Below are 6000 nucleotides of genomic sequence, written 5' to 3' on the forward strand. Positions count from 1 at the left end.
TTAAAACATGTTCCTCCACTTTAACAAGTTAATACCAGCAGATCTCTCCTATCAACTGGCTGATATCAGCTGTGAGACGGTTCCCAAATGCTGATCCTCACTTAATTAATTCAATGTGCCAGAAACCTGCCTCCATAACTGTTTCGGAGCTGAGCTGACAGAACCCTGAAGCCCTCAGCATAAGGATACAAGGGTGGAAAACATGGCATGCAGGGAGACCAGGAAAAGACGTTTCCCAGATTTGATTACCCGCACAGTATTGTGTGGTAATTATAAACTGGATTTGATTTACAGATTTACTTAAATTTGGATATTGTTTGGGAAAAGGGAAGTTTTAAGGAATTCAGGGATCATAGATATAGTTTGTATCTCGGGCTACGTTCACACTTAATTGTCCTAGAGGATGGTAGTCCTGTTCGTGTATATTTAATTTAATAAATAGTCATTAATAATTGTGACACGATGACTGGTTATTCTCACGGGGGTTTCATGTGGCTCTTCACATCATTCAAAAAACAAAACGAACTATCCACCCCCCATGAACGGTGCTCCAAGTTGGGAAACCCTCACCATCAGCGTGGTTCATGACAGAAAAATTGGGAGCTCAATCCCAGGATTTTAAAAAGCTTAACTCCTTGGGTGAAGGGGATCTTTGACTTTTTAAACATAACAAAAGAGATAACAAGTAGAACCAAGTGAGAAAGCTATTTAAAGTAAGAAGGCTCTTGATCGAGCTCAATCTTATTTGGAAGTAGACGATATAAACTTAGCCAATTTGAAAAGTGTACCTAAAACTAAATTGGTGGAATTAGCAGAGAAATTGGAATTAGGATTATCTACATGGGCTGAGAAAGCTGAAGTAATTGAAAACCTAGCAAGCAATTTTAATATACAGGTGGGGTCAGGCAGACCCAATATTTTGAAAAGTCAGGCAATTGAATAAGCTAAAATTCAATTACAGAGAGATACAAAAACAAAGAAGTTAGAGATGCAGGAAAAGTGAGCTGTCCAATAGGAACAAGAGGAAACAGAGGGAAATAGAAAAGGAACAAACTTTCCAACAGGAACGAGAGGAAAGAGGGGGAGTTTAAAAAGGAGATGGAGCAAGCCACAAAGGAAAAAAAAAACAGAGAGAGAGAGACTTCCAACTTTGCACACAGGCAGCAAAATTGAAAGATTGGAGCAGACAGCAGAGGAAGGTGGTTCTGGATGGAAAATGGGGAGATGTTCAGATATGTACAAGCTCGATGAAAGAGATGCCGGGACATTTTTTTTGTGCTTTTGAGAAAATAACTAAACAGCTGAAATGGCCAGAAGACATTTTTGGGCCCTACTCTTACAGACTAAAGATGAAGGTAGGGCTAGTGATGTCCATGCGTCCTTGTCAGAGGAAAGATGTGGGGATTACGGGGCAATGAAGAAAGCTATATTAGGTGCTTCTGAGCTGGTATCAGAGGCTTACAGAGAAAAGCTTTGAGCTGTAAGAAAACAGTCTGGACAGACTTACATTGAGTTTGAAAGGGGTAAACAAAGTTACTTTGATGGGTGGGTGTGAGCATTGAAAATAGAAGAAATAAATGATGCCTTTAGAGAGATAATTCTGCTGGAAGAATTTAAAGATTCATTGCCCTTCATGATTGGAACCCATGTTGAGGAACAGAGGCCTGGATTCTCCGAGCCTCCGTGCTGCAATCACGCTCGGTGCGGGGAAGGAGAATGGTGTCAGACCCGCGATCGGGTCCAACGCCGCTCCCACGATTCTTCAGGGACCGGAGAATCGCCGCCAATGGCACGCGCACGATTGACGGGGCGCCGGTCGGGGGCCATTGAAAGAGGCCCCGTGGCGATTCTCCGCCGGCAACTGGCCGAGTTCCTGCTGGAGGGGTTCACTCATGGTTCCACCTGGCGGACACTCGGAGTGGCGGCTGCGGACTCAGTCTGCAGCTGCCCTGGTGGGGGGCGGGGGGGGGGGGGGGGGGGCGGTCCCGTCACCGGGAAGGGGGGAGTCTTCCAAGAGGGCCAGGCTCGCGATCAGGGGCCACCGATCGGCGGGCGCGCGCGATCTCGGGGATGCCTATATTCTTGGGGCCGGTCCGCTGTGTGGGTCAGCCATGTTGCGCGGGGCTGCCGCCTGCAGACCGCCGCCGTGCGCATGCGCGGACCCCCGGCTGTAAGTGCAGGGCCCCATATCGGCAGACGGAGCTGCGAGAACTACTCCGGGGCCCTGCTAGCCCCCTGCAAATCACAGAATCACCCTAGAGTTACTCCAGGTAAGTCCAGTGTGATTCGTGCCTGTTTTCTGCATGGGGACATAGCCCCATTATCAGAGAATTCCGCCCACAGGGTTAGAACTGCCAGACAAGCCGCAGAGCTGATGGACGACAATGAGCTGCTTCGTAGACCAAAGCCTTTCTTTAGATCCAATTTTAAATCAGAGCAAGTTAGAAACTGGGAAGGTGCGAGAGCGGACAAGCCAGCAAGAGAGGGAGTGGTCGGAAACTCCAAGGTGCCTTCACCTAAAAAAAAACAACCTGTTGGAGGGGTGAGAGATATGAAAAAGGTTAGATGTTTTCACTGTAACAAACTGGGACACACAAAATCACTATGCTGGAGATTAAATGGTTGGCCAGTTGGGGTTATCAATCCTAAACAGGGAAAAATGAAATTAGACATTGGAGAGCAAGTGAAGCCAGTCCGATTGACACACCAAGAGATGTCCGTTTTGTGACTCTACAAGTGACAGACTGAGTTTGTGAATTAGCTGTCAAGACATAAAACTATGTTTTATTGTGATGATGGGAGCTGCGTGCATTGTAGAATAAGGTTCTTGACAGAGAAAAGAAACAGAGGATTGGAGAGTGACACCGTCTGCAGAGTGTAGCACCGTCAATATGACGCAAGGCAGGTTGAGGTAATGTCAATTGAAGGCTTTATTAAGCAGAACTTTATCCCCAGCAGCGTGGTTACAGAATGCAGCTGCTGAGGGAAATGGAGGGAAAACTGGGTTCTTATACTGGCATTTCTGGGTGGAGTCCAGTAGGTGGCAGATCCTATCAGGACCTGGCATCCCTCCACCAATAGCCTGTCGACACGTGGTGTACTGTATTACCCCTAATACATACCACCACATTCACCCCTTGTTGAAAAAAATCCCGGCGGGATGGTGGTTCGCATGGTGGTAGGGGTTTATAGAGTCAGTACTGTGCCGTAACTTTGAACAAAACACAAAATTATCGCTTCAACTGGGCCAACGGGCCAAACAGGGTCGGCATGATGCCATAACTATAACAAGACACAATAACTGAAAACGTTGAGAGTTAAAGTGATTCGATGAGCCGGATGGGCGCCCTGGTCGTCCTTTCCGATTGTCTCGGGCGTGGTGGTGATGGCGCTGGCTCGAGTCCCGTTGACTCTGGGAGCGTAGCGCTGTCTCCTATGTCCTTATTCCTGGGCGGGTCTGGGAGGAGAACCGAACCCCCCGGGAAGGGGGTGGCTGCGGGATGAACCGGCGGGAGTGAGGAGGTGGTGATTGGCGTTGGGGGGGTGTGGGTAGCTCCGGCGGGTGCCAGATCTCGCAGGGAGACCGTGTCCTGTCGTCCATCGGGGTACTCCACATAGGCGTATTGTGGGTTGGCGTGAAGGGGATGCACCCGTTCCACCAACGGATCTGACTTGTGCGCCCGCACATGTTTCCGGAGCAGAATGGGTCCTGGAGCTGCTAGCCAGGTCGGAAGTGGCGTTCCAGAGGAGGACTTCCTAGGAAAGAGGAGGAGGCGCTCGTGAGGCGTTTGATTCGTGGTGGTGCACAGCAGGGACCGGATAGAGTGAAGGGCATCCGGGGGGACTTCCTGCCAGCGGGAAATTGGGAGGCTCCTAGACCGGAGGGCCAGCAGGACGGCCTTCCAGACCATTCCATTCTCCCTTTCTACCTGCCCGTTCCCCCAGGGGTTGTAACTGGTCATCCTGCTCGAGGCTATGCCCCTGCTGAGCAGGAATTGACGCAGTTCGTCACTCATAAAGGAGGACCCCCGTCGCTATGGATATAGTCGGGGAAACCGAACAGTGTAGAAATGGTACCGAGGGCTTTAATGACCGTGGCCGCGGTCATGTCGGGGCAGGGGATGGCGAAAGGGAAACGGGAGTATTTGTCAACGACGTTCAGGAAGTACGCGTTGCGATCGGTGGAGGGGAGGGGGCCTTTGAAATCCAAACTGAGGCGTTCAAAGGGTCGATGAGGCCTTAACCAGGTGCGCTCTATCTGACCTGAAAAAGTGCGGTTTGCACTCAGCGCAGATCTGGCAGTTTCTGGTGACTGTTCGGACGTCCTCGACGGAGTAAGGGAGGTTGCGGGCCTTAAGGAAGTGGTAGAAACGAGTGACCCCCGGGTGCCAGAGGTCCTCGTGGAGGGCTCGTGGACGGTCCACTTGTACATTGGCACATGTGCCGCGAGATAGGGCATCGGATGGCTCATTCAGCTTTCCGGGACGATACAAGATCTCATAATTGAAGGCGGAGAGTTTGATCCTCCACCGCAAGATCTTGTCGTTCTTGATCTTGCCCCGCTGTGCATTATCGAACATGAAGGCAATCGACCGTTGGTCAGTGAGGAGAGTGAATCTCCTACCGGCCAGGTAATGCCTCCAGTGTCGCACAGCTTCCACTATTGCTTGTGCCTCCTTTTCCACTGAGGAGTGGTGGATTTCTGAAGCGTGGAGGATTCGGGAGAAGAAGGCCACGGGTCTGCCTGCTTGGTTGAGGGTGGCCGCCAGAGCTACATCCGATGCGTCGCTCTCGACCTGGAAGGGGAGGGACTTGTCGATGGCGCGCATCGTGGCCTTTGCGATATCCGTTTTGATGCGCCCAAAGGCCTGGCATGCCTCTGTCGTCAGGGGAAAAGTAGTGGACTGGATTAGTGCACGGGCCTTGTCTGCGTACTGGGGGACCCACTGGCGTAATAAGAAAAGAAGCCCAGGCAACGTTTCAGGGCTTTGGCACAGTGGGGGAGAGGGAACTCCATGAGGGGGCGCATGCATTCAGGGTTGGGGCCTATCACTCCATTACGCACTATGTAGCCCAGGATGGCTAGACGATCGGTGCGGAACACGCATTTTTCTTTGTTGTCAGTGAGGTTCAGGGTGTGAGCGGTCTGGAGGAATTTTTGGAGGTTGGCGTCGTGGTCCTGCTGGTCGTGGCCGCAGATGGTGACGTTGTCGAGATACGGGGACGTTGCCCGTAAACCGTGCTGGTCAACCATTCGGTCCATCTCTCGTTGGAAGACCGAGACTCCGTTCGTGATGCCGAATGGAACCCTTAAAAAGTGGTATAACCGCCCGTCTGCTTCGAAGGCAGTATAGTTGCAGTCACCGGGACGGATGGGGAACTGGTGGTAGGCGGACTTGAGGTCCACGGTGGAAAAGACCTTGTACTGTGCAATCCGATTGACCATGTCGGATATGCGGGGGAGAGGGTACGCATCTAGCTGAGTGTACCTGTTGATGGTCTGACTATAGTCGATGACCATCCTCTGTTTCTCCCCGGTCGTAACAACTACCACCTGGGCTCTCCAGGGACTGTTGCTAGCCTGGATGATGCCTTCCTTCAGCAGCCTCTGGACTTCGGACCGGATAAATGCTCGGTCCTGGGCGCTGTACCGTCTGCTCCTTGTGGCGACGGGTTTGCAATCCGGTGTGAGGTTCGCAAACAAGGAAGGCGGTTCAACCTTGAGGGTCGCGAGGCCGCAGACAGTCAGTGGGGGTATAGGGCCGCCAAATTTAAATGTTAAACTCTGGAGGTTGCATTGGAAGTCCAACCCCAGGAGTGTGGGCGCACAGAGATGGGGGAGGACATACAGCCGGTAATTTCGGAACTCCCTCCCCTGCACCGTTAGGTTAGCGATGCAGAACCCCGTGATCTGAACGGAGTGGGATCCCGCCGACAGGAAAATTTTCTGGGTGCTTGGCCGAATTATGAGGGAACAGCGCCTTACCGTGTCTGGATGAA

Source organism: Scyliorhinus torazame, chromosome 1, assembly GCF_047496885.1.
Source record: "Scyliorhinus torazame isolate Kashiwa2021f chromosome 1, sScyTor2.1, whole genome shotgun sequence".
NCBI classification, from domain to species: domain Eukaryota; kingdom Metazoa; phylum Chordata; class Chondrichthyes; order Carcharhiniformes; family Scyliorhinidae; genus Scyliorhinus; species Scyliorhinus torazame.